This window comes from Pelodiscus sinensis, chromosome 1 (genome assembly GCF_049634645.1).
Source record: "Pelodiscus sinensis isolate JC-2024 chromosome 1, ASM4963464v1, whole genome shotgun sequence".
In the NCBI taxonomy this organism is placed as follows: Eukaryota; Metazoa; Chordata; order Testudines; family Trionychidae; genus Pelodiscus; species Pelodiscus sinensis.
Window position 1 is genome coordinate 105,193,377 of NC_134711.1, and position 9,172 is coordinate 105,202,548.

The following is a 9,172-nucleotide window of genomic DNA, read 5'->3' on the forward strand; positions in this document are numbered from 1 at the left end:
GCGGATACTGCCCCAAGAGTGTGAGCATGAGCCTGTGCTATGTGTGGCACTGCTGTGTGTGTCCATTACCCCAGCCTCCCTAGTTGTGGCTTGTGGTTGGAAGGTGTCCCACAGGATGCTGTGTGATCCCCAGGCTGAGAAGGCCAAGTGAGGAGCATGTAGCCCCTCACTACCCGCTGCCTCCCCCTGCGTGTGTTTAGGGAGAGTAATGGAACTCGCCTGATGTTCCTTCCCTGGCATCATCCAAACCCTGGGAGACATCCTGGAAGGATGGAACCGGCTCCAGGGACAGGATGACCTCCTGGCTCATGGGCATTGTGTCGTGGTTGGCCTCTTCTTCCTCTTCATCCACAGCCCCACCCTCTAGGAGGCTCACAATGGGTGTCTCCAAGCCAGAGTCCACAACAAGGGTGGGGAGGGACTGACCTCCCTTCCAGGATGCGATGCAGCTGCTCATACAAGTGGCAGGTCAGGGATGCCGCTCTTAAGCAGGAACTCTGTTCCATGGACTTGATGTAGGCCTTTGAGTCCTTTTATTTTCATGCACACCTGCTCCTGGCTGCACATGTGGCCCTTCTGGCCCAGGCTTGCAGCCATCCAGCTGTAAACGTTCATGTTCCTGCACCTGGTGTGGAGATCCTGGAGGTTTGCTTCCTCTCCCCAGACCTCGATGAGATCCAGGATCTCCACACCAGATGAGGAAGGGGCCCTCTTCTTCTGACCCTGGGCAGGGGATTCAGAGCTGGCTGCTGGCTCACTAGCAGTCCTGGGGGGCTTGGTGGGAGCACTGGAGTCGGCCATTGCTACAGAAATGGGTCCTGCAATGTGGCACAGGGCTGTGGGGGCCTGCATTGTGCCACAAGCAGTTTCCCCTGTGGCTGCAGCTTTAAAGGCTGCAGGGGAAGGGAAACGATAGAGTTTTGAGGAGTGGGAACAGAGTGGCCATCAGGGCAGCAGTGAGAAACCCTGGAGGCCAATTATTTTGAAATAACCACAGCTGTGCCATCCACACACACCCTATTTCAAAATAGCTATTTCTAAATAGGCATTATTCCTCATGAAATGACAGTTTGTTATTCTGGAATAAGAAGCCTCCTATTCTGAAATAATTTCAAAATAACAAGCTGCTGTGTGGGTGCTCACTTTATTTCAAAATAACTGGAGTTATTTCAAAATAATGCTATAGTGTAGACGCACCGTTATGTACCGCAGTGGTGCAGCTCTGCCAATTCAGTATTTCAAATGTAGACCTGCCCTCAGACTCCTTTTAATATCCCAGATTCGGGAGGGGTTTCATTCTGTACACAAAATGACTCAGGTGGAAGCATTTATACACATGGTTTTCATTCATGCAGAGGAATAATTTTATGCTAATACTGGGAACTCCCAGACTAGCTGCATATGCACCAAGAGCAGGAAGGGCAAAGGAGTGGAGAAGGAATCCTCCTCCAAATGACAGAGTGGAACATTCAGTGACATAGGCAGCCTCCTGTCTCATGCTTCAGAGAGTGCAATGGGTCTGACAGCCGGCTCAGCGTTGCCACCAACTCATTCGTGTAGTGGATATCTGTTAGAGTTGCCAACTTTCTACTGAACACCTTTGCCCTGCCTCACCCCTCCTCTTAGGCTACACCCCCACTCCTTCCATTTCACCACCACCCCATCACTCACTCTCCCATTTTCACTCACTCACTCTCTCATTTTCACTGGCTTGGCTCAGGGGGTTTGTGTGCAAGGGGGTGAAGGCTCCAGCTGGGGGTGCGAGCTCTGGGGTGGGTCAAGAAGGAAGAGTTTGGGAGGCAGGAGGAAACCCTGGGCTGGGGTTGAGGAATTCAGAGAGAAGGAGAGAACTCTGAGCAGAGAGCTGATTTTCAGAGGGTGTGAAGGCTCTGTTGTGGAGTTGGGGATGAGGGGTTTGAAGTACAGGAGGGTGCGCCAATCTGGGATCAAAGAGTTCAGAAGGCAGAAGCAGGACCAAGGCTGGGACAAGCGTTGGGGCACGGAAGGGCTCAGGGCTGCAGGCTCAGGTGATGCTTACCTCAAGCAGTTCCCAGAAGCAGCAGTATGTCCCCCATCCAGCTCCTACATGAAGGCATGGCCAAGCATCTCTGCACACTGCCCCATCCGCAGGTACCACCACTGCAGCTCCCATTGGCTTGATCACCCTAATATCTGTATCGGGCAATGTTTCTTAAACTTTTTAAGACCGAGAAACACCAAACAATTTTTTTTATGAGGAACACCAAGGATTTTTTGTTGACCAAAAAAAAGGTGGGGGGAGAAGGGTCGGGGGAAAATTTATTAAGCAAAAAAACAAAAAAAGTTACCTGCCCCTTTAAGAGTGGCCATTTTGAATTCTGTTGTTTTCTACGGTACACCTCCGACTGCTTCATGGCACACAGGTATGCCGCAGAACACAGTTTAAAAAACATTGGTATAGGGTATTTTCAGGAGCTCTGGATGACAAACAGAAAAATCGTGATACGTAAATTAAATGTCAAAGTTCTTTCTATTTTGCAGGATTTCAAATGGACCCATTTCCTGCTTTTTTCAAAAAATGTAGCTTTTTTTTAAACTGAAATTGTTTTTCCAATTTTTTTGTTTACCAAAACCCAGTTTTCTTCATATGATTACGTTTCTTTGGGCAAACTGAATTTTGTGATGACAATTATGAAAACCTTCTATAGATACCTTGAAAAGTGTTAACATGGCCAATTTTTCTAGGCTACATCTAAGCTACAAGGTTTTTGCGCAAAAACAGCCATTTTTGCGCAAGAACCCACGGAGCGCTTTTGCTCAAGTAAATCGACAGTAAAATGGCAGAACAGAGGGTTTTTTGTGGTGTAGGTAAACTTCCTTCTATGAGGCATAACTCCTTTTTGCGCTACAGCTGTTGTGCAAAAAGGCATGTGTGGATACTCGCAAAAGCAATGCACTTTGAGGTGTGGACGCGCTTTTGTTCAAGACGTTTCTTCACAAGAACTCTTCCGCAAAAGACTTCTTATGCAAAAACCCTGCAGTGTAGGTATAGCCTCAAAGATTCTTTTGATAAAAGAGACAGTCTTCTATTTTAAAAACTGATTCAAGAAACTTCCAGTCATCTCCAATTTCCAGTGTATGAGCAGATTTCAATACAGAGGCAAATTCTGCATGGTATTCTTTATGCTTCCAGCTCAGCATTTGCAAGCTCAGTGGGAGAAAAGCTCCCTCCTATGGAACTTCTGATCTCTGCAGCTTTTCTCCTGCAAAGCAGTGTAAGGTTTTATTTATTTTCTTTTATTTTCCTTCCTTTAATTTAAAGTTGACCAAATTTTTGAGACAGCCCAGAATTCAGGATGGATCAATTCAAGAGGCCATAATCAAATAGCCATGGATCCTGAATCCTTAGGATGAAACCATGGCCCCATTGCAGTCAATCACCATTGATTTCACTCATTGACAATTTTTTACTGGGTGGAGAGAAAAGAAGTAAACTACAATTCAATGTGTTCAATTAGTGGTGATAAAAGTTACCATTTTATTTAAGACTTTCAAAAACTGCTCTGGATGTTTTTAAATACATTTTGCATTTCTCTTTTTTGTAATGATTACTTCATTGTCGAGATCATTTCTCTGATGTCAGATGATTCATTTGGTGCTGTGCTTCACACGTTCCAATATCCTGTGTGTTCTGGTGGCTATGTGACAATCACAGAACTCAGTCAAAACACCATCATCCTGAAGCGGAAACCATGAGTGTTCCACCTGCATCACAATATTGCTAGAATTATATATACAAATCTGGAGTTATGGTAATAAATTACAATTTGAAGTGGTGCTGTAGCTGCAATGGTCCAAGAATATTAGGGCATGTCTAGACTATATCCCTCTTTCGAAGGAGGGATGTAAATTAGACAGATCAAAATTGCAAATGAAGTTGGGATTTGAATTTCCATTACTTCATTTGCATAATGGCATCTGCACGTTCTTTCGAAAATGGGTATTTCAAAAGTGAAACCGCTGTCTAAACGCGGTTCTTTTGAAAAACCCCCACCCTTTTTTTGAAAGATCCTGTTCTCCTCAAAAAATGAGGTTTACAGGATCTTTCAAAAAAGGGTGTGTTTTTTTTAAAAGAACTGTGTCTAAGACAGTGGTTTTACTTTCAAAATACCCGTTTTTGAAAGAATGCGTGGATGCCATTATGCAAATGAAGCACAAGAAATTCAAATCCCAGCTTCATTTGCAATTTCGATATGTCTAATTTACATCCTTCTTTCAAAAGAGGGATATAGTCTAGACATAGCATTAGAGACAAGGTAGGTGAGGTAAAATCTTTACTGGACCATCTTTTGTTGATGAAAGAGACGGAGTAGAAGAGATTTGTGTTGTTCACGAGCTTGTCTCTTTCCCCAACAGAAGTTAGTTCAATAAAAGGTACCTCAGCCACCTTGCTTCTCTTAGCAAAGCAATATGGCACATCCACTAGACTTTTTTTTCTACTTACAGGAATAGCAACTCCCCATGTGTAATATAATCTGTAGCACATGACTTATGTGACTAGAGAACAAACAAGTAATCCTAGTAACTATATTTACACTGTGTGTCTGTTAGACATGCAGGAACACAGCTAACAGATAATGATAGTAAATGGGTATTGGCGCTATAGAACGCGAAGCCAGGGATTAGATTAATCATTCCATTTAAATATAATATACTCTATCTCTCTTCTGGAAAGTGATTATTTACTTTCCTTTGCAGACACGACAGAATTAAATACTACCATCTTGCTGCAGAGGAACATGTCAGACTACTGTGTCCATTGACACAATAGGGACATGTATAAGCTTCCTCAAAAAATAAAGATAAGGACAATTTGAAAAGCCATTGACTTCAGTGGACTTACTCTACACTTACACCAGGGTAACTGAGTGTAGACAAAGATCCATTTGTCCTGTAGGGTGTAATATTATTCTTGAATAAATGTATTAATTTCCCCTGATGACAGAGGAATCTGCTCAAAAGAGACATAGTGTGAGTGGTTGTATTCTATGTAAAAAAGGGGGGGAGGAGAGTTCTGAAGGCAGTAGACAGTGGGCAGGGGAAGGAGGGAGGAGAGCGGAAAGGCAATGCAGAGGGAGGAGGGCGGAAAGGCAATAAAGAGGGAGGAGGGCGGAAAAGCAATGCAGAGGGAGAAGAGAGGAGGGCGGAAAGGCAATGCAGAAGCCCTTCCCGCCTAATGTATCATCCAACAGTATGGCTTTGTGATTCTGCTAAGGGACTCTTATAGCTCCCCAGACTGGTGGCTTTCTCACAAGGAGACAGGGGGACCAATCTGTCCTTGAGCTGAGGATCTTGGCGTGGTTTTCAGCCACAGTCACACCATGGAAAGCCAATTATCAGAAACAATAGAAGTGTTTTTTCTAGTCACTGAATTGACATAAGCAGTGCTTTAATTAAACCTATCATAACCTCTCAAAAGCCAAATATGCCTTGAGACCACTGTGCCCCAATAACAGTGTCTAAATCCACTAGGCTGCTTTGAAAATCTCAACTATTGTGATTTAATCTGGCTTTGTTGCTATACAGCTCCCTGAGTACTGCAGTAGATACCTACTCTGCAGAATTTAGAAATATTTAGGTGGCCAATCAGTTTTTGCCTTCTTAGACTCTTTGCTTGAAAGTCCTTAAAAATGTAACCCTTTCCTGGTCAGACATAAATCAACTCTTACACAGGTATAATTTGTGTATGTCTTCATTTCTTGCGACTTGAAAATTATGTATATTTTGTATATTTCCAAGTTGTTTAGATGCTTTTAACTTCTATGTTAAAATGTAAAATTAGAATTAACTTTGCTAATGTATAAGTAAACCATTAACATTATTTTCCAGAGCAGATAAGGAGGCATTTCATTCAGTTAAATCAAGCAATGTTTTTTAAAGCCACGGTCACTTTTGAGGGTCAATATTAACCATAAAACACACACGTATTTTCTCATGGAAAGTTTCTTCCATTTGAAAAGCTTCTACTGGCTTGACAGTGAATCCTTATTCTCAAAGATCATGATCCAATGCCTATTTAACTCAATGAATCAATGCTTGGACTTCGCTGCTTGTTGCATCAGGCTCAAGGTGGGGAATGCTGGTAGACCTGGTAATATTTCTCACATGAGATTCATCCTGTACGCTGGTGTGTGTGTGTGAAGGTATAAAATAATTATTCTAATATACAATGAAAAGGTAGTAACATTCAGATACGTGTATATTTAAAAATATACTCATAGAACTCACAGATGCTCAATAATGTATGTTCCATCTGTCCAGGATAAAGTTGAAAGTTGTCCAATTTCTGATCAGAATAACACCAGAAAATTAAATCTCAGTATTTATACTTAATGCAAGTAATTTCACTTTATATACTGGACAAACTGAAAGATTAGTGTCAGCCTACCCAAACATTCAGTTCTGTGAAGTCAGATGCATCTGCAGAATTAGATTTCAAGTAGATAATCTGCTCAGTGTAACAGCTCTCACTGCAAATATAATTATCCCTGTCTTAATCCATTTTAATTAGGTGAGCAGAAAATAGGTAGGCCAGTTTAGTAAACAAGCCTTGATGAAGGTAATCAAGAAAGACATTACTTCAAAATTACTAGTTAATCTTTTCTTTTGCTGCTGTTTGGTAGATTAAGTTTAGCCAGCTATTTTTAGTTAGAAGTAAGAATACTAAATTAATAGCCTGCAAGTTGAAACAGTTTTCCTGGTAAATGAATTCTGCCACACCAATAACTTTATTAAATTCTAGTCAGTGTTGTGCATTTGTCACAGGCTTGAACAGGTGGGTCAGTAATTTAATTAAAATCAAATTGGATATGGAGATTAGGCATTGGTTAATTTTATTTCATTTATGGTTTGTAATTGGATTAGAACACATATTAATTCCTGAATGATATGCAATGCATACAATATTCAAGTGAGCTAATGTATGCATTAAAAATAGTAGAAGTTAAAATTTCAAGCATCAAAACATATTGAAAATAACAATATAATTAGTCTGGATCCTTTTTTAAAAAATCATTTAAATGTTGAATGTGTTTACATAGGCAGGAAAGAGAATTAACAACCTACTTTCTAAAGGCTGCATGTCCAGTGAAAATGATGCTTCACTGGGACTCAGACATGGGCTGAGTCACTGATCTTCTGGGTGATTTTGGACAAGTCACTTTGCCTCTCTGTGCCTCTGTTTCTGTTTCTCCATTCCATGTTTTGTCTGTTTTTACTGCCTTTGCATTTCCTCTTTTGAGCCCCTCGTTACAGTTGTTTATAATGTTGCCAAAGTTTTGCCAGTCTGACTGAATTTTACATTCCAGGTATATGCCTTACTTTGGGCATTTCCTAACTTCATTTCCTACAATTTCATACATTTCCTGGTACTGGCTGAACCTCTCTAATCCAGCAGCTTTGGGACCTAAAATTTGCCAAACTAGGTCAATATTGTCTAGAAGCATTACCAATACTTCCACTGGTTATTGGGCTCTTAGAAAACATCAAGGTAAACTAGAGCTAAATAACAGCGCAGAACACCGAGAGCCAGGATTGATAGCTATAAACAAACATTATGGTGTGGTGGGAAACTTAGCCACACCCATGATGAGGAGACATCCAACTAAGTAAAATCATGCTGGATCATGGATGTTGCTGGACCAGAGTGCCGGACTAGAGAGGTTCAGCATGTACTTGATTTGAATGTCCTTTTATTTGGTAGAAGGAGAGAATAATTTAGGCTGGAAACTCTTGGCAGCAGGGAATGTTTTCAGTAGGTATATGTACAATGCCTAGTATGATGAGACTCCATTTGTGGCTGCCACCACGAGGCAATGTTATAATAAGAAATCATCATTACACTTGATTGATGCTTGAATACCTTGTACTCCATGTAGACAGTACCAGATCAGTGCAGGTGCTCCAGGCATTGGCTACGGACAAAGAGAGTACAGCCTGGAACTAGGAGGTCAAGGGTGTGTTCAAAGAAGGCTTTAAGTCACATTTTGCTCTCCCTCAGTTCTGTGCTGAGCTCATCCTCTATTATCAGCTAGGGCAGCTTGAAGGTGTTCGTGATTTATTTTGGTTGCTAATGGCCTTATAATGCTTTTATGTCAGTGGGTGATCTACAGAACACAAGGAAGCCCAACTGTACTCTTTTTCCATGGTAGTTCTCCTCCAGTGGTTACAAAGAAGGATGTCACATAAGAGTCATTACATTGGGGGCTCGTCTACACTGGCCCCTTTTCCGGAAGGGGCATGTAAATTTCATGAGTCGTAGTAGGGAAATGCGCGGGGGATTTAAATATCCCCCGCGGCATTTAAATAAAAATGTCCGTCGCTTTTTTCCGGCTTTTAAAAAAGTAGGAATAAGATCCTCCGGAAAAGGGCACTTTTTCCGGAGGATCGGGGCCAGTGTAGATGCTCTTTTCCGGCTTTTTTAAAAGCCGGAAAAAAGCGGCAGACATTTTTATTTAAATGCCGCGGGGGATATTTAAATCCCCCGCGCATTTCCCTACTACGACTCATGAAATTTACATGCCCCTTCCGGAAAAGGAGCCAGTGTAGACGTAGCCTGGCTGTATGGACCTGGAAGATCTTCAGGGCTAGCTGTGCTCGCTTCACAGCAACTTTGCACTGGCATTAGCGTGCAAAGTGGCTCAGAGTAGGGTAAGATTTGAACCAATTAGTGCCTTATGTCCTAATGTTTTGTGTGCCTCCCTCTATATTTTTTAGCAATTAACCATGTATTGCACATCTGGAACAGTTTAGCAGCTACTTCTAATACACTGCAACCATCTTTTATGGTCACAAGGGTAGATTTCATCTCTCTATAGTTCCTCCAGGTCTGTGTCTTGTTCCATGTGAATTCCTCCAGCCAGTACAGCTACATCACTTCTCCCACACTTTCTCCTATCAGCATATTGTTCCTCCATTCTCCATGGCTGCCATGTTGTTGCCGCTTTTCCTTCAACCAGTCTCTGCACTGCCCAGATCCTAAACATATGCCCAGCCAGCCACTCTTCATGGTTTTCTCTGTCTGCACAGCTCCCCTCATAACTTCTGAGCTAATCCAGTCACATACCTACATCCTTCTCCAAAACAGTACCTCCAAAATTCCTGAGCGTACTCCAGGATCTCATGAACTTCCAGT